Below are 21,196 nucleotides of genomic sequence, written 5' to 3'. Positions count from 1 at the left end.
TCACCCTGCTTATGTAACTTATATGCAGAGTACATCAAGAGAAATGCTGGGCTGGAAGAAGCACAAGCTGGAATCAAGATTGCCGATAGAAATATCAATAACCTCAGATATGCAGATGACACCACCCTTATGGCAGAAAGTGAAGTGGAACTAAAGAGCCTCTTGATGAAAGTGAAAGAGGAGAGTGAAAAAGTTGGCTTAAAGCTCAACATTCAGAAAACGAAGATCATGGCATCTGGTCCCATCACTTCATGGGAAATAGATGGGGAAACAGGGGAAACAGTGTTAGACTTTATTTTTCTGGGCTCCAAAATCACTGCAGATGGTGAATGCAGCCATGAAATTAAAAGACTCTTACTCCTGGAAGGAAAGTTATGACCAACTTAGATAGCATATTCAAAAGCAGAGACATTACTTTGTCAACAAAGGTCCGTCTAGTCAAGGCTATAGTTTTTCCTGTGGTCTTGTATGGATGTGAGAGTTGGACTGTGAAGAAAGCTGAGTGCCAAAGAATTGATGCTTTTGAGTTGTGGTGTTGGAGAAGACTCTTGAGAGTCCCTTGGACTGCAAGGAGATCCAACCAGTCCATTCTGAGGAGATCAGCCCTGGGATTTCTTTGGAAGGAATGATGCTAAAGCTGAAACTCCAGTACTTTGTCCACCTCATGCGAAGAGTTGACTCATTGGAAAAGACTCTGATGCTGGGAGGGATTGGGGGCAGGAGGAGAAGGGGATGACAGAGGATGAGATGGCTAGATGACATCACCGATTCGATGCACATGAGTTTGGGTGAACTCCAGGAGCTGGTGATGGACAGGGAGGCCTGGTGTGCTGTGATTCATGGGGTTTCAAAGAGTTGGACACGACTGAGCAACAAATGAACTGAACTGAACTGAATAAACAATTTTATAAGAATGATTTTTAGGAACAGAATGGAGAATGACTATGATATTTCTTTATTCTTTACCCATGTCAATTAGCTATTTGTCAGCAGCTACTAGTATTTATATTATATAATTTATATAATATATTTATATAATTTATATTATATAATGGAGAAGGAAATGGCAACCCACTGCAGTGTTCTTGCTTGGAGAATCCCAGGGATGGGGTAGCCTGGTGGGCTGCCATCAATGGGGCCGCACAGAGTCGGACACGACTGAAGTGACTTAGCAGTAACACACTAGTATTTATACTATACATTAACAATTTTAAAGAACTTAGTTTTTACATCTAGTAAAAATACAATATAAGTAGTTGGTTAATTAAAAAGTAATGAAGCACTAAGTTTTAAAATTTATTACAGAAGAAAGGATTAGTGACAAGGAAACAGATTCAACTACCTGGTAAACTTATTTTGTATGTAATTCTTTCTTTTTGCTTTGTAATTGAAGGTTGGAAAATCAAGTTTTTCCAATTGGAAAAATTTGAAGACAGTTTAGTTAAATTGAGCATTATCCGCAATGTCTAATGTTACGTTGCAATCAGTGGTGCAGCCCTATTCAGTTGTGTCTCATTTCCCTTTCGTTATGTGTTTTCTGATAAGACTCGCTTAGGTGATTTTAAGATGATAAAGAGTGCATAAGGTGTTTTATTTATCTATGTAAGCACTAAACTGGCAAGTACTACATCCTGAATATAGTAGTATCTTATTTAAAATGATTCACACTTTTTTTCCCCTGTGTTCAAAGCACCATGCTAAAGACTGAAAATATTTAGAAAAATTAGACATGGTATAACTAGTCTATCATGGGCTTATAATACACCAAGAGAAACAAGTTTCTAATGAGCCAGTGTAAATTCTCATAATATTTTGTGCTACGTTCAGTGGAATCACCAAGGCTGTTAATTAATTAAGGTAGCTTAAGAAAGACTTTCAGAAAAGGGCATAGGTGAGCTGGATCTTGAGAAACCAGTGGGAAGGAGGAATGGACTGCAAATGATGAAGTTTCTCAAAGTTCAGTCATTATGGATCACACCTAAGACCTACGTTAACACCTCTGTAAATAGTTATGTCATATTGTCCTCCATATGATTCATTTTATCAAATTTTAAATAAAAATAAAATGTTGTAGGGCTTCCCATAATGAAGGAAAATAAAACTGTCATCTGCCACAAAGAGAAGGTAGAGTTAAAAAAATATATAAATGTTGAAACAAAGAAAACTATATTTGATGTAGCTTTTGTTGTACCAAGGACATTAAATAATCAGGTGTAGTCTAGGTCTGCATTCCTTCTTAAAAAAGGAAATCAACACAAGTTACTGAAAGTAAATAAAGATTCATTTAAAAAGATAACAAAAGGATTCTGCAATGATCTCACTTGTGTGCTCCCAAATTCATATGATAAAACCTTAACCCCCAATGTACTGGTATTTGGAGACAGGCCCTTCTAAAAAGAGACACAAGAAAGCATGCTTTGCCTTTCTGACTGTGGGGACACAGCAAGAAGGCAGTCATCTCAAGACCTTCAGATTCTTTCCTTTTTAATAAAACAGACTTCCTAGTCAGACCACAGACAAAGACAAATTGACTATCAGAAATTAAGCAATGGCAGTATTTCACAAATGTGAACAGAAATTTATTAAATCATGACATTTATCTGTTCACTACTTTGATAACATAGATCTATTCTATTTTTAATCCTGAATAATTTAAATAATTACTCTACATTAAATATTTAACCTATTCAAAATGATCCTGTCCCAAATATATCAATTAAATGCATACATTATATGCAAGATCACTTTTATTAAACCAAATTAAATATTGAACTAAATTTAATAATTAAACTGGATTTCATATTAGATCAATTTAACACACAGTGTAAAAAGTACAGTTTGTGCAAGAATGAAAGGGTAACAGAAATAAATACTGGATAGGTTAAAAAAAAGAGACAACTATAAATTTAGTTAATAAAATTTCAAACATGTAAACTTTAAAGTACTAATTCATGTGGCACACACATGTGTGAGTGTGTATCACTGTACTGATGCATGTAAAGATAGAAAAATATTGTTATAAAAGTAGACTTATACTCTGGAGAGCTATAACAAGTTATTCATGACTTCCTAGAATTATCAGTTACCACTGTGGCATATATATTTCCCTATTAAAATGCAGGCAAGTTGAATTAAAAACCCTAAATTACCTCCTCAACTCCTAATGAGAGCTACCATGTTCCTAATAAAAGATGAGTTTAGATCGTGTCTGAGCAGTTAACCAGCCTCACTCTTCAAGTTTATTTATTAATTGAAAATAAAAGTGTTTATTCAGCACTCAATTGTGGATACTGTTTTAGGTCCTGAGGATATGGAAATGAATAAATTGGGAAAAAACTCTGTTTCTATGAAGTTTCATTCAAGTGTGGGGGGTGAGGGGGTGACAGAGAACCAAACACATAATGTGCAAACAACATGAAGAAAAGTAGAGAAGAGGAAGGAGGACAGAGAATGGCAGGAACAGAAATGATATTTTATTTGGGGAACTAAGACAAGGCCTTTCCAGAAAGCTGATATTTGGGCATTAAGGGATGAGGGGGTGTTTCTGACCTGAAAGAAGAGTGGATAAACCTCAAGACTGAAGGAAAGGAAGTGACTCCTTTTCATACTTCTCATACATCCAGAGAATTCCAGGATTGTTTACACACTGTCCCAAATAGAAATATTAAGTGTGAATATTCAGGAAGTTTTAAAGATCATAGACATCAAAGAAAGCTCTCAAAGTCCTAAACTTTTGTGCAACTATCAATTTAGATGTTAGTTCTGACACATACACAAACCCCAGTGAAATTCAAAATATAATTATTGGGACTTTCCTGGCAGTCCAGTGGTTTAGTCTCCATGTTTCCAATGCAGAGGGCATGAGTTTAATCACTGCTTGCGGAACTAATATCCCACATGCCACGGGTGGCCAGAAAAATAAAAAAAGTTCTTGCCTCACTGAACTTGTTTTTAAGAAAGCAAAAAATATAATACAATTGTTTATATCCAAAATTTAAATCAACTCTAGACTCTAATCTCTGATATACAAGATGAATGCTATCTTCTGTTTAATTTAAGGCAAACCAAAATGTGCTGTCCATTTCTCAAAGGCCATAGTCCCTTTTCTGCCTTTATGAGGAGGACACATAGAACATGACTGAAATTTCTTTGTTATTTGAAAAGCTTGCAGGGCCTTGGAGTCCTCATTCTGACCATTCATCCCCACTTGTCTTTACTTGTCTGCAGGAGTAAAAGGTATAGAAACATTACACTGAGTTTACACTAAAAGCAAGATGTAAGCTGAAAGTTTGGAGCTAAAACTCTAAAATAAAACTTTTAAAAAATGAATTTCAGTAAATTTTCTGAATTATATTACTGGGGTCTATGATTACTTGCCTGGAAAATCCCATGGATGGAGGAGCCTGGTGGGCTGCAGTCCATGGGATCGCTAAGAGTCGGACACGACTGAGCAACGTAACTTTCACTTTTCACTTTCATGCATTGGAGAAGGAAATGGCAACCCACTCCAGAGTTCTTACCTGGAGAATCCCAGGGACGGGGGAACCTGGTGGGCTGCCGTCTATAGGGTCGCACAGAGTGGGACACGACTGAAGCGACTTAGCAGCAGCAGCATGATTACTTGACTTCTAATGAGTCAATTTAATTATGTAACAATGGTTTGATGTTTTAAATTCCATTTCTTTTCATTTCAAACTTTAGCAATTATGAAAAGAATCAAGCCAACATAATTTATCTGGAATAGTAGAAAATTGGGACAGCTCAATATTTTACACATATTCGATTTTCCACTTCATTGTCGCAGCTCTGCCAACACAGACTGACGTTTTGTCTCATGGCATAAGTAGAGCAGTGAAAGTTAAAATTCTCTCAGTCCAGAGCTATCATCTGTGAAACTTGCTTCCTCAGGAGATGCTTCTTTTCCATTGCCTTGAGATTTTATCTGGCAAAGAATCTCTAAAATGTCTATTTGGTAGCTTTGTGTATTCCTAACTAAACTAGTGAGAAGTCAAATTTATTCTAGACAAAATCACTTACTTACCTTGTAAACATACTTCTATCATTATAAGTTTCTTAAGGTCTCAGAACAAATTATTCTTTTCTGGATCCTCATACTCTGAGTAAATGTCTGACATGCTACAGGTAGCCCCCAGATTGAATTCAGATAAACCACAGTGAAATACCCAGAAGCACTTAGTTCCTCTACCTCTTAAATCTCCATTGTTTGCCCCTGACATGATTTGGGCCAAACTTTACTCAACAGCATTTGTCTTACTGCATGTACACCAGTCTTCACTATTTTATCTCAGTTAAAAAAATAATGAAAATAGTAAAACATGTCCTGAATCTAAATATACCTTGGCTATTGCTCCACAGACTGTCCTCACTTTTGTTGACTTTCCCTTGATTTCACTTGCAAGAAATTAAATATACCTGTTTATAACTTACATTTGTGCTCTTCACTAAGCTCTCTTGATAAAATTCATGAAAATAAGATAGTTTGAATTGCATTTAGGTGATTTTCCAGAATAACAATTCTTGATATCAACTTATTCTCAAATTAAAAAAATATATATATATTATACACTTTATTTAGAATTTAATTTCAATGTTCCTGATCATTGCAGTTATGTATTTTTAAAATATATGCATTTTTCTTCTATTGTACTCTTATAATATGCAAGACAATATTATACATATCAGTACTAAAACATACCAGAAAGTTTTATTCATGCAACTTTGAAACTGAAACAATTAGTTCTCCATTGTGATTTTTAGAAGAACTATTAATTCCTCTATTTGATAATATATTCACAATACTTTAGTACTATTTAGTAGGGACCACCATTATTTCTGATGCAAAATCCTTGTTTTACAGAGATTTAAACTAGCTATGCTCTGGTCCTAATATGTTATTAATTGGAAAGGAAGTGAAACAAGTTAAGAGACATGCAGACTAAGGCTGCTGTTTGGGTTTTTTTGGTTGTTGTTTCAATTTTTATTCCTTGATATAAAAGGATAGTTGGATCAGAGTCATGGTTTCCTGTGAGTGTGAGAAAATGAATTTGAGGACATAAAGTGGATATGATTAGACATTCTTAAAACCACTTACTAAACTGACTTTTTAAAAAGCAACCGTATAATTTAATTTTCTAATACCTGTGTCCACACACTGCTATTTATCTGAAGTTTCAACATCTTTTTGCATTATCCCAACTATCCGGCCTGTCCCAAAACTATGTCCGATGAAGACTTCATTGTGGTACAAAATCCCAGCGAGTATTATTTCAGGAACAAAACCTCAGTTATGCTACTGCCACAAAAGTATTAGGAAGGGAGAGGAAGGACATCAGATGTTTCAAACCTCGGCAAGCAGAAATCTTCTTCCGTTGTGTCATACAGATACATCTTTGTCAATTTTCCAGGACTTCCCTTAAACAGATCTATACATTCACAATCTTTTTCAGGACTTCATAGTTCTCCAACTAGAGGAAGAGTGTGTTGCTCTGCCCTGCTGATGTTGGAATTAATGGCATGTACTTGGTCCATAGAATGTGGAAGAAGTGAGGATGTGTTAGTTCCAGTCAAAGGCCACAGAAGACATGAAGTATTTCTGCTTATCATTCTTTGCTCCAGTTATTCACAGTGCTAAGAATTAAATCCTGGGTAGCTGCAGGTCCATGATGTATAAGAAGGTACAAGGAGCTGACCTATCCCTACTTCAGCCTGGAGACACTGAACAGCAACCCTCCCCTCCCCACCAGGGCTTTACATGCCCACTCTCAGGACTAGCACTAAGCAAAATGAATGGTTATTGTTATAAAACTCAGACTTTGGGTACTTTCATTATGCAGCAGTACTGCAGAAATAACTGACTAATACAGAGAGTGTGACTAACACATTCACAGAATAAAAGGAACACAATGCTTCTCAGAAACAGTAGCTAAGTTCAGTTCAGTCACTCAGTCGTGTCCAACTCTTTGTGACCCCATGAACCACAGCACACCAGGCCTCCAGTCCATCACCAACTCCAGAAGTCCACCCAAGCCCATTTCCATTGAGTTGATGATGCCATCTAACCATCTCATCCTCTGTTGTCCCCTTCTCCTTCTGCCCTCAATCTTTACTAGCACCAGGGTCTTTTCCAATGAGTCAGCTCTTCACATCAGGTGGCCAAAGTATTGGAGTTTCAGCTTCAACATCAGTCCTTCCAATGAACACCCAAGAATGATCTCCTTTAGGATGGACTGGTTGGATCTCCTTCCAGTCCAAGGGACTCTCAAGAGACTACTCCAACACCACAGTTCAAAAGCATCAATTCTTCTGCACTCAGATTTCTTTATAATCCAACACTCACCTCCATACATGACCACAGGAAAAACCATAACCTTGACTAGATGGACCCTTGTTAGCAAAGTAATGTCTCTGCTTTTGAATATGCTGTCTAGGTTGGTCATAATTTTCCTTCCAAGGAGCAAGTGTCTTTAATTTCACTGCTGCAATCACCATCTGCAGTGATTTTGCAGCCCAGAAAAATAAAGTCTGACACTATTTCCACTGTTTCCCTATCTATCTGCCATGAAGTGATGGGACCAGATGCCATGATCTTCGTTTTCTGAATGTTGAGCTCTAAGCCAACTTTTTCACTCTCCTCTTTCACTTTCATCAAGAGGCTTTCTAGTTCCTCTTCACTTTCTGCCATAAGGGAGGTGTCATCTGCATATCTGAAGTTATTGATATTTCTCCTGGCAATCTTGATTCCAGCTTGTGGTTCCTGCAGCCCAGTCTTCTCATGATGTACTCTGCCTATAAGTTAAATAAGCAGGGTGACAATATACAGCCTTGAGGCACTCCTTTTCCTATTTGGAACCAGTCTGTTGTTCCATGTCCAGTTCTAACTGTTGCTTCCTGACCTGCATACAGGTTTCTCAAGAAGCAGATCAGGTGGTCTGGTATTCCCATCTCTTTCAGAATTCTCCACAGTTTATTGTGATTCACACAGTCAAAGGCTTTAGCATAGTCAACAAAACAGAAATAGATGTTTTTCTGGAACTCTCTCGCTTTTTCCAAGATCCAGCGGATGTTGGCAATTTGGTCTCTGGTTCCTCTGCCTTTTCTAAAACCAGCTTGAACATAAGGAAGTTCACGTATTGCTGAAGCCTGGCTTGGAGAATTTTAAGCATTACTTTACTAGCGTGTGAGATGAGTGCAATTGTGCAGTAGTTTGAGCATTCTTTGGCATTGCCTTTCTTTGGGATTGGAAAGAAAACTGACCTTTTCCAGTCCTGTGGCCACTGCTGAGTTTTCCAAATTTGCTGGCATATTGAGTGCAGCACTTTCACAGCATCATCTTCCAGGATTTGAAATAGCTCAACTGGAATTCCATCACCTCCACTAGCTTTGTTCATAATGATGCTTCCTAAGGCCCACCTGACTTCACATTCCAGGATGTCTGGCTCTAGGTGAGTGATCACCCCATCATGATTATCTCAGTCATGAAGAACTTTCTTGTACAGTTCTTCTGTGTATTCTTGCCACCTCTTCTTAATATCTTCTGCTTCTGTTAAGTCCATACCGTTTCTCTCTTTTATTGAGCCCATCTTTGCATGAAATGTTCCCTTGGTATCTCTAATTTTCTTGAAGAGATCTCTAGTCTTTCCCATTCTGTTGTTTTCCTCTATTTCTTTGCATTGATCACTGAGGAAGGCTTCTTATCTCTCCTTGCTCTTTGGAACTCTGCATTCAAATGGGTATATCTTTTCTTTTCTCCTTTCCTTTTCATTTACCATCTTTTACCAGCTATTAGTAAGGCCTCTTCAGACAACCATTTTGCTTTTTTGCATTTCTTTTTCTAAGGATGGTCTTGATTCCTGTCTCCTGTACAACGTCACGAACCTTCATCCATAGTTCATCAGGCACTCTGTCTATCAGATCTAGTCCCTTAAATCTATTTCTCACTTCCATGTATAATCATAAGGGATTTGATTTATGTCATACCTGAATGGTCTAGTGGTTTTCCCTACTTTACTCAATTTCAGTCTGAATTTGGTAATAAGGAGTTCATGGTCTGAGTCACAGTCAGCTCCCAGTCTTGTCTTTGCTGACTGTATAGAGCTTCTCCATCTTTGGCTGCAAAGAATATAATCAATCTGATTTCGGTGTTGACCATCTGGTGATGTCCATGTGTACAGTCTTCTCTTGTGTTGTTTGAAGAGGGTGTTTGCTATAACCAGTGCATTCTCTTGGCAGAACTCTATTAGCCTTTGCCCTGCTTCATTCTGTACTCCAAGGCCAAATTTGCCTGTTACCCCAGATGTTTCATGACTTCCTACTTTTGCATTCCAGTCCCCTATAATGAAAAGTACATCTTTTTTGGGTGTTAGTTCTAGAAGGTCTTGTAGGTCTTCATAGAACTGTTCAACTTCAGCTTCTTCGGCGTTACTGGTCAGGGCATAGACTTGAATTACCATGATATTGAATGGCTTGCCTTGGAAATAAACAGAGATCATTCTATCGCTTTTGAAACTGCATCCAAGTACTGCATTTCGGATGCTTTTTTTTACTATGATGGCTACTCCATTTCTTCTAACGGATTCCTGCCCACAGTAGTAGCTATAATGGTCATCTGAGTTAAATTCGCCCATTCCAGTCCATCTTATTTCACTGATTCCTAGGATGTCGATGATCACTCTTGTCATCTCCTGTTTGACCTCTTCCAATATGCCTTGATTCATGGACCTAACATTCCAGGTTCCTATGCAATATTGCTCTTTACAGCATCGAATCTTGCTTCTATCACCAATCCTATTCACAACTGGGTATTGTTTTTGCTTTGATTCCATCCCTTCATTCTTTCTGGAGTTATTTCTCCACTGATCTCCAGTAGCATATTGGGTACTTACTGACCTGGGGAGTTCATCTTTCAGTGTCCTATCTTTTTGCCTTTTCATACTCTTCATGGGGTTCTCACGACAAGAATACTGAAGTGGTTTGCCATTCCCTTGTCCTGTGGTCCACATTCTGTCAGACCTCTCAAATATGACCCTTCCGTCTTGGGTGGCCCCATTCATCATGGCTTAGTTTTATTGAGTTAGACAAGCTGTGGTCCATGTGATCAGATTGGCTAGTTGTCCATGACTGTAGTTTCAGTCTGTCTGCCCCCTGATCCCCTCTCTCAGTGACTACTGTCTTACCCAGGTTTCTCTTTCCTTGGATGCAGGGTCTCTCTTCACGGCTGCTCCAGCAAAGCGCAGCTATTGCTCCTGACCTTGGGCGTGGGGTAGCTCCTCTCGGCCACCGCCCATGAACTCAGGGCCAGGTTAGCTCCTCTCGGTCGCCATACTCATGCGCCATCGCAGCCACCAAGCCGTAGCTGAGTTCAGTTCAGTTCAGTCGCTCAGTCGTGTCTGACTCTTTGAGACCCCATGAATTGCAGCACTCCAGGCCTCCCTGTCCATCACCAACTCCCAGAGTTCACTCAGACTCACGTCCATCAAGTCAGTGATGCCATCCAGCCATCTCATCCTCTCTCATCCCCTTCTCCTCCTGCCCCCAATCCCTCCCAGCATCAGAGTCTTTTCCAATGAGTCAACACTTCGCATGAGTTGGCCAAAGTACTAGAGTTTCAGCTTTAGCATCATTCCCTCCAAAGAAATCCCAGGGCTGATCTCCTTCAGAATGGACTGGTTGGATCTCCTTGCAGTCCAAGGGACTCTCAAGAGTCTTCAACACCACAGTTCAAAAGCATCAAGTCTTCGGTGCTCAGCTTTCTTCACAGTCCAACTCTCACATCCATACAACACCACTGGAAAAACCATAGCCTTGACTAGACGGACCTTTGTTGACAAAGTAATGTCTCTGCTTTTGAATATGCTATCTAGGTTAGTCCTAACTTTCCTTCCAAGGAGTAAGCATCTTTTAATTTCATGGCTGCAGTCACCATCTGTGGAGTCACCATTTTGGAGCCCAGAAAAATAAAGTCTGACACTGTTTCCACTGTTGCCCCATCTATTTCCCATGAAGTGATGGGACCAGATGCCATGATCTTCGTTTTCTGAATGTCGAGCTTTAAGCCAACTTTTTCACTCTCCACTTTCACTTTCATCAAGAGGCTTTTTAGTTCCTCTTCACTTTCTGCCATAAGGGAGGTGTCATCTGCATATCTGAGGTTATTGATATTTCTCCCTGCAATCTTGATTCCAGCTTGTGCTTCATCCAGCCCAGCATTTCTCATGATGTACTCTGAATAGAAGTTAAATAAGCAGGGTGACAATATACAGCCTTGACGCACTCCTTTTCCTATTTGGAACCAGTCTGTTGTTCCATGTCCAGTTCTAACTGTTGCTTCCTGACCTGCATACAGGTTTCTCAAGAGGCAGGTCAGGTGGTCTGGTATTAGTGACATATATATATATAAGAGTAGTCACTCATTCTAATCATGAAACTGAGGGGATTTTTCTTCAGGTTCCAATGAATGATCTCTGTGAATAAACCCAAATGAAAGGGACTAGGCAGTTTTGGCTGAAATAAATATCTTCCTGAATATAAAATGAAGGCTTGAGCTATAGATTTATTTATGAACAAGCATGTGAAGTTGAGTTTGTTTTCCCATTTCTGTAATTATAATTTATAAAGTCCTCAAAAATATAGTTGAAATAGATGTGTTTGATTGGAAGAATCTTTGAAAACTCTGCCTCATAACACAGTCAATATCTCAGAATCGACCAATGGTCTATCCCAACCTGGCTAAAAATATTTGCTTTCTCAGAACTTGTATAATCTCCTAAATCATGCATTTTCAAATCTCTTTCTACCCTTTAATGCTCTCTTCTATGCAAAATATTGACATGACATAGGGGACTAAATAGAGGGAAGATCATTTAGGAGAATTTGAAACTTCAAAGCTTCTTCTAGGGAATTCCTGACTGGTCCCTTCTAACTTTTTCTGTGACCTCCTGAGAAAGAGACAGAGACAGTGGGAGAGGTTCATTTTTGTTTGTTTGTTTTGTTTTTAGAGAATTTGTTCTATTTCTCTTGAAAACAAATGCAATCATATATACATATATATATTGGGCTTCTATGAAAAAACATTAAATTCTTAAAATAAATTTTCCCTTTTACTTACAAAATACTGTCAATATTTTGGATTGTATTCCTGCTGGTTGAAAATAAATCAGTCCACTTCAGTTCAATTGCTATCATGCCAGACTCTTTGCAACCCCATGGACTGCAGCACACCAGGCTTCCCTGTCCATCACCAACTCCCAGAGCTTGCTCAGACTCAAGTCCATCGAGTCAGTGATGCCATCCAACCGTCTCATCCTCTGGCAACCCTTTCTCCTGCCTTCAATATTTACCAACATCAAGGTCTTTTCCAATGAGTCAGTTCTTTGCATCATGTGGCCAAAGTTTTGGAGCTTCAGTTTTAGCATCAGTCCTTCCAGTGAACATTTAGGACTGATTTTAAATAGGATTTAATGGTTTGATCTCCTTGCAGTCCAATGGATTCTGAAGAATCTTCTCCAGCCCCACAGTTCAAAAGCATCAATTCTTTCATGCTCAGCTGCCTTTATAGTCCAACTGTCACATGCATACATGACTACTGGAAAAACTTCAGTATTCTTGCCTTGAGAACCCCATTAACAGTATGAAAAGGCAATAAGATATGACACTGAAAGATGAACTCCCCAGGTCAGTAGGTACACAATATGCTACTGGAGAGGAGTGGAGAAATAACTCCAGAAAGAACGAAGAGACAGAGCCAAAGTGAAAACAACACCCAGTTGTGGATGTGACTGGTGATGGAAGTAAAGTCTGATGCTGTAAAGAGCAATACTGCATAGGAACCTGGAATGTTAGGTCCATAAATCAAGGCAAATTGGAAGTGGTCAAACAGGAGATGACAAGAGTGAACAGCGACATTTTAGGAATCAGTGAACTAAAATGGACTGGAATGAGCAAATTTAATTCAGATGATCATTATATCTACTACTGTGGGCAAGAATCCCTTAGAAGAAATGGAGTAGCCCTCATAGTCAACAAAAGAGTCCAAAATGTAGTACTTGGGTGCAATCTCAAAAATAACAGAATGGTCTCTGTTCCTTTCCAAGGCAAACCATTCAATATCACGGTAATCCAAGTCTATGCCCCAACCAGTAATGCTGAAGAAGCTGAAGTTGAATGGTTCTATGAAGATTTACAAGACCTTCTAGAACTAACACCAAAAAAAGATGTCCTTTTCGTTATAGGGGACTGGAATGGCAAAGTAGGAAGTCAAGAGATACCTGGAGTAACAGGCAAATTTGGCTTTGGAGTATAGAGTGAAGCAGGGCAAAGGCTAAGAGATTTGACAAGTGAATGCACTGGTCATAGCTAACACCCTCTTCCAACAACACAAGAGACAACTCTACACATGGACATCACCATATGGTCAATACCAAAATCAAATTGATTATATTCTTTGTAGCCAAAGATGGAGAAACTCTATACAGTCAGCAAAAACAAGACCGGGAGCTGACTGTAGCTCAGATCATGAACTCCTTATTGCAAAATTCCAGCTTAAATTGAAGAAATTAGGGAAAACCACTATACCATTCAGGTATGAAAATAAATAATAGAGAAATTAATTCTAGCAGTGGGCATTACAATTCACAAGTCCTAAAATATGAACCTGGAGGAGGTAAAATTAGGTATAAAACAACTAGAATTGAGCTCAACCATCTTTAGGATAAAGAACTTATTATTCAAACTCTCCTCTTCAGTTTCTCAGGAATTAATCCACATACTCTAGAAGATGTAGTAGAAAAAATTGGCATGGTAGTTGAGTAAATTTGCATTTTTATATAAGCAATATCGATGATAGTTCTCATAAAAACTGAAAGGGAATATTAGAAGAACTGTATAGGTTTCCTAAGAAAAAGCTTTTTCTGCCCTAAATTGTGAAATGTGCCCAATCTTGTCTGACTCTTTGCAACCCCAAAGACTTAGACCTCCAGGAGCCTCTGTCCATGGAATTTTCTGGGCAAGAATACTGGAGTAGATTGCCCTTTCCTTATCCAAGGGATCTTCCTGACCCAGGGATCAAACCCACATCTTCTGCATCTCCTGCATTGGCACATGGTTATTTACCTTCTGATCCACTTGGGAAGCATTTCTGCCCTAGTCATATCCTAGTCAAACACGGAAGAACTGACAAAGTTTAAATGATATTTAAGTAGCAAAAAGCCTCACTGAAGCCAGCAATCTCTGACTCAGTTGCATTCTAAAGCCCGAGAAGAACTGGGAGGTTGTGCAGAGACAGATTACTTAAAATATGCCCCCAAAGTGACAAAGTTACAATAGGAAGGACATGGCTCAAAGGTAGATTAGAAAAAAAGGTGCCTCACTCTGTCTACACCAGCCTATGTTTTCCCATCGATGTTCTGAGGCAAGAACCAATACTGAGAGAACAAATTTGATGGGAGAATTCATAGACCTGGTTCTAAGAATTAGAAATCATACAGATAACGCTCAGTTTTGACTGCAGGCTAGAAAACAGTTGAGGGTCAGTCAGTTATAGCTTGGAGATAAGCCTCACGCTCACTAAATAAAGTGGTGATTAATTTAAAACATGGCTATGTTCAAAATCATTGGCCATGCATAATCATTCCCACCAACATTAAATGGACTACATGGATAGCATGAAAAATCCTAACACAAAACCCTCTCAGGACTGACCTTCAAAAAAAAAGCAAATCCTTCCAGCAGACAGAATTGAAGCAGCTAGCTTGATTGACCCAGCTGCCACCAAACTTGGTGCTTGATAGCAGACAGAACGGGCTTCCCATGTGGCACAGTGGTAAAGAATTTGCTTGCCGATGCAGGAGATACATGAGACGCAGGTTCAATCCTTGGGTCATGAAGATCCCCTGGAGTAGGAAATGGCAACCCATTCCAGTATTCTTGCCTGGAAAATTTCATGGACAGAGAAGCCTGGTGATCTATAGTCCACAGGGTCACAAAGAGTTGAACATGAATGAGCACACACTCACAGCAGACAAAAATCTCTTGACAGGCTCTGCAACACATTCACATAATCAGGAGGCCAGTTGATGGAATGACAGCATGATAGATAGCTCCAAGGATTAACAGATGTAGAATAATAATTTCCTTATTCATGAAACTCACAGTTTTCAGGAAGAGTCCCATTCTAAAACTATAGTGTTTTCCCAAAACTGCAAATGCTAAACTTTCAGCAAATTCAAATGCTTCAAGTGATATGTTCATATAAAGTTGTGGGGTCATACTATATGTGATACAAACCAGATCTTTTTTCTGAATAACATAAAATGTCAATGTTTTCACATTATTAGTCATCATTTAGCACAGCTTTCTTCATTGATCCACCCCACTTCTCTGTGTCTCATTTATAATACTTGAATTATATCAATGAATATCCCTTGGGTTTTTGTATTTTATACATGTTTGACACATCTGCTAGTTATTTCAAATTTTATTTAGTCTTTTGGCTCCATAAGAGAAAAGGAATCATCAGCAATCTTTAACCTGTAAGTCTGAAGTATTCCGAGTCAAACAAAATTTGTCTGTAGGAGACATTGCCTAGCCTAATCTCTTTTCAATATACTTTTTTTTTTTTCCATCAGAAACCTCTCCCATCACTAGTTTATATTTTGGCCAAACTGGGAAACTGAGATGTCATTAGATTTCATTTTCAATATCTTGGAAGATTCTTTACCAGCTGAGCCACCAGGGAAGCCCTTAGCATCTCTGCCACACTCCTGACATGAGAAAGGACTTGACTGAGAAATTACCCTAAGATCCAGATCAGCTCTCATTCTATGTAGGTCTCAAATCTTATATAAGAGATTTGGTTATGTATTCAATGGGGGAAAAAGGGTGGAGTTTGAGGAATTACCCCCATCTGAGTGTGATCATGCTGAGTTCCAGTGTTGCCACCCAGACTAACAAGGATGAAACGCAAGGAGTAACTGAGGGTGATACTGATGAACTTGGATGAGACATCTGATCTATACCTTTATGAGGATGAATGTCTAATACAGAAATACTTGTTTTCTTTAGCCTCAGAGGACAGATGACTGTCCTATCAAACACTGAATGCTCCTTTTTTCAGTGTTCATGCTACATCTTAAAACGTTTTTGTTTTCACAGTGACTAACGATTAGTAGATGTTCATACATAAAATGGTGAAAAATTGGTCCTGGATTAGGCTTGCATCCAGAAAATGGATAAAGTCTACAGTTTAAAACTTGCAAAGGGAGAGTATTTGCAGTCTGTACCTTAAAGAGGTGAATCACCACACACTGGAGGCTGTCCGCGTCTGGATATAGTGACAGTGAACCCGAGGTCCTTGATGCTGATAAAGATGCAGCTGTGGTTATCCTGGAAAGGAAGTGAGTTTCTTGATGGCAGATTACATCTCATTAAATTGTGGAAGGACACATTCCAGGGAAAAAGTCAATAAGAAAGTAAGAAATACAGAGCTTTATAAAGATCAACAACAGGTGACAAAGACTTGAAATGTTCTACTAAAGATAAATTTATAAAAGAAATGTAACCAAAAGATAAAGTATCTTAAAGGGACTGTGTAATACCGGGAAGAGCGGAGAGTTTATAATATAACATACGGATTTTCATTAGAAAAGTTCATCAGAGGGCAGCCGAAAGGGGAGAAATGGCACTAGAAGAGCAGGATGAGATTAATTACACAGCAGAACAAAGACATGATCCTCTCACGGGGAGGCAAGCAAGGCTTCTCTCTTTTTATAGATAATTATGCCTAGTACAGCCTAAGATCCAAGTTTTTCCAAACAGGCACTTATTCTAGAAGTGAAATACTAAAAATTTTACTGAGCCAAATCTTTCACGGCATCTTCCTCTATTTCCTTTTTCAGGTGTACACAGTTTGAAAGGAATAAATGCACCCTCAGCCAGGGGAAATGAAGAAACAAAAAGGCTGTACGTGGTGTAAGCCTTGCTGATGGCAGAACAAGTGGGCCAATTCTGTGTGTCACAGAATTGCAGCGATTCTGGTAGGAGATTTTCACGACTTCATAAGAACTTAATAGTAATCAAAGAGCTTTTCCTCCTTCTGTTAAAAAAGAAAAAGTAGGGGGCTGAGCAGACAGGGGAAATCTTTCACCTGAGAGTTAGAAGAGACCAGTTTCCCATTCACAGGCTAGTCCTGCAGGACCACGTCATTAGCCATGAATGCTTTGTTCTTTTGCAGAATGTTTTGCAGCCCTGATGAGTTTGGCTTTGAGTGTCTCCCTGGAGGAGGGAAGACTTAGTGTTGGGAACACAGCAGGCTAAGCCTGTGTTCTAAGGAGAGTGTACAGTTGCTAATAAAGTGTTTGGATTTTGCTTTTCTTCTTTTCAGGTGCAGAAAGCCCTGGTGACCCTGATGTGCTGCCTGAATATTTTGATCTCTTCTAAATCTATGCAGTTTTTGTGCATCTAAAAATAAGTCTTTAAGAGAATGTATTACTTAATATGTATTCAGAGTAAGTAGGAGGAAAAGGAGGGCATTTTATCAAAAAAGTTAAAAGTGAGTGAATCTGCAATGACCTTATGCCCAAAAGATATAGAATCATAAGATCTAAAAGCATTGAAAAAGACCTCAAGAGTCCACCCTCGCATCTCATTCAAATCATCATCTCAGAAGCTAACCTCTTCTTGAACATATTGAATGATAAAGGAGGGCCCACCTCCCAAGACAGCCCCTTTATTTCTGGCCATTCCTAATTATTCCATCATCTAAACACTGGTCTCAATTCTGCCATCAAATAGCTTGTTGACACGAATCTAAATTCTCAGCCATATTTGTCTATTGAATTTTATAAAACATCATGTCCTTTGTCAGCTTTTGTTTGGACTAAATAATGTTAATTTTTTTCTTCACTTCTCATATGGTTTCAAGACTTAAAATCTTTGAGCTTAGGGTCTTCCCTGGTGGTCCAGTGGTTAAGATTCTGCACTTCCACTGCATGGAATGTGGGTTTGATCTCTGGTCGGGGAATAACATCCTGAGTGCTGTGGCTGTGCAGTGGGGCAAAACAAAAAAACTTCACGCTAGCACTTTATCTAGGATTACTTAGCATGTTAGCACCTTAGCTTCAAATGACTAAAATTCCGTGGAAACTAGTTAGGTAAGGAAGGAAATGTATTATACAGCCACTGGGATTTTTCACAAAATCCAACAATTTTGAATCAGTTATCTTCTGGACATTCTTTTGAGAGTAAAGTTTCTTTCAAAATGTGATGAAGATAACCTCAATAATTTCTGACCAGTTCAAATTAAAGTCTATTCATTATGTCTTTTTTCTAACCCATATCTGCTTGCTAACACAGCCATATTCAGCCCAGCCCAGTCATTGTAGAAGGTGTTCCTGTGAAGAGTCAGGCATTCTCTGGTTCCCTGCTTGTAATACTGGTGTTACTGGGTAGGGACTATGAATGCTACCTTTCTTGCCAAACTTAGACTGTTCTGTAAGATGACAAATAATCCTGCCCAAAATTCTGACAGCAGGACCACAGAGAAACACTGTTAATGGAGTCAAAGTTTTTGGATGCCACATCATTATTTCACATGAGATTTCACTAAAGTCACATCTCTTTATCTCATAAATTTTGCATTTATATTTTTATATCAAAGTGTAGGCTTCATATTTGTTTTAATTTCATTCACTCATATTATTGTTCATCATGTGTTCCAAGCTATTATTTATTACCTTTTTAAATTTTAAATTTTGAGTAAGTCCTAGGAGAGGCACTGAAAATTACTGGCTACGTCATGGGTTAGATCCAATAGACATAGGTTTAAGCACTGACTCTACTACTTTACAGAGAAGACAATGGCACCCCACGCCAGTACCTTGCCGGGAAAATCCCATGGACGGAAGAGCCTGGTGGGCTGCAGTCCATGGGGTTGCGAAGAGTTGGACACGACTGAGCGATTTCACTTTCACTTTTCACTTTCATGCATTGGAGAAGGAAATGGCAACCCACTCCAGTGTCTTGCCTCGAGAATCCCAGGGACGGGGGAGCCTGGTGGGCTGACGTTTATGGTGTCACACAGGGTCAGACACGACTGAAGCAACTTAGCAGCAGCAGCAGCAGCAGCAGCAGCTACCACTTTAAGCTGAATGATTGAAGACAGATTACTCTCTCAAATCTTGCCTCTGCCAGGTGAGGAGCTCATGGTTAACTCATCATTTGGTTGTGAAAATAAAATGAGAGAGCCTACTATGGGGTCACACAGAGTCGGACACGACTGAAGTGACTTAGCAGCAGTAGCAGCAGCAGGATAAAATTGTTCAATGAATGGTTGTAGTTACACTGGTAGTCATTATTATGAATATTCACAAATTGCGTGAAAATGCCTTACATTCACCACAGTATTGATACAAATGCTAATATACCTGTACTCTGTCCTCCTTTTAGGAGGCCTCCACTTAGAAAGATATTTTTCCATTGATCACCATCCCCAGAAGACTTGCTTAACATAAAAGACAGCTGTTATGTAGTTGATTATTTTTATCAGCTTAGGTCATAGGCTGTCCATGTGTGCATTTCTTGAGCTTCAGTTCCACCTAAATCATGCCCTGGCATTCAAGTAGCAAAATGATTCTCTAAGTAGAGATGGAGCAAAATCTGTTTCAAGTAATCCAGAATTCACTATTTTTTCCAATGGAAACTAATTAGGAGAATAAAGTTGCAAGTTAAAAAAAAAATCATTCTGTTCCAGCAGATATTTTAAAGTACTCACAGAAATCCTAAAATTTAGGCGTAATTATCAACTCTTCAAATGCAGTCTTCAAATGCAATCATTTACATTCCCACATCAAAGTTTATTGACTAGGCAATTATCTGTGGATCCAAATAAATGATTAAATTCACCAAGCCCTGAGGCAACACAGAGCATTGCTAGAGCACATGGTTCTCCTTTAACTTAGGATCTAAATGAAAGAGACATATGTTAAATATGTGGGGTATTTTTTTGGGGGGGTGGAGATAAGAAATCTGTAAATGATGCTCAAATTTATGGAAAAAATAAATAAAGTGTTTAGGATCCAAGTGTATCCCTCCATTCTCCTAGAACCAAATTGAGGCCTTAATTTGGAAAAGCCATATAAACCTAGGCTAGTAACAACTTACTTAATCCTCTATTGGGTAGAAATGCTGGGTGTGCAACAATTCACATATCTTTTAGGAATGACCCATTAGTGCTATACAGGAAAAACCACTCCTTCCTATGTCCTGAGAATATGGTATTACAGCTGTGTTCCATGTAAATATCACTCATTAGCCTAGTTGAGGGTGTGGCCTGGAACAGAGCTAAAGGCTGTGGGAGCAGGCTGTCTGCTCATACTACATATGGGTAGACACAGGCATACCTCCTCATAGGGGGACCCTGATGACAGCCCGAACCCTGCATCTGTCTAGGAAAATGCATGCCCAAGAGCTAAGAGCATCCTCCAGTAATTCCATCATCTGCTCTTTTCCATGACATTGTTACCCTTATCATTTAAATTTTGCAAAGCATCATCAAGTAATATATATTGAAACTTTTTGATGGGCTGGGATCCTGGGTTACAAAAACAGAGAGTTGCGGTGGCCCATGCATTCCTGGAAAATAAAAAATTTTAGGGTTTTCTGTAATAAAAAGTTTATGCTTTACCTTTAAGCCACATCAATTTATTCTTTCTAATATGCACATTATTTTTTGCATGTCGAAAATGTGTGGAGAGTGACATGGGATTAGAGTTGAAAGGGGTGTTTTAAAGTTAGCTTAGCCATAGTTCACTTTTGTCAGATCCATATTTGACTAATAATTATTGAGTCTATTGAGAGTCTGAGTACTCTTGCTGCATTTGATTCTCTCCACAAATCTATGTTACAAATTGTTTTAATCTTTATTTAGTGGACAAAATAGAAAAAAGAAAAAAAGAACTGTTCAGGTCAACAAAAGGAATGAGCTTTGCCCAAGATCACAGAATAAGATTTCTAGAGAAGTTATTTTAATAGTCACAAGTTAAATAATATTAAATATGTGTATATACACATATATTTTGTATTTACATATACAAATAAAATTAATTTCATGTGATGATTTAAAACATAGCTTTAAAATGTTATATATGGGTGTATATACATGCATGCATGCCAAGTCACTTGAGTC

Source organism: Bubalus bubalis, chromosome 10, assembly GCF_019923935.1.
Source record: "Bubalus bubalis isolate 160015118507 breed Murrah chromosome 10, NDDB_SH_1, whole genome shotgun sequence".
NCBI classification, from domain to species: Eukaryota; Metazoa; Chordata; class Mammalia; order Artiodactyla; family Bovidae; genus Bubalus; species Bubalus bubalis.
The sequence above is the reverse complement of the archived record's forward strand: the minus strand, read 5'-3'. Positions refer to the sequence as shown.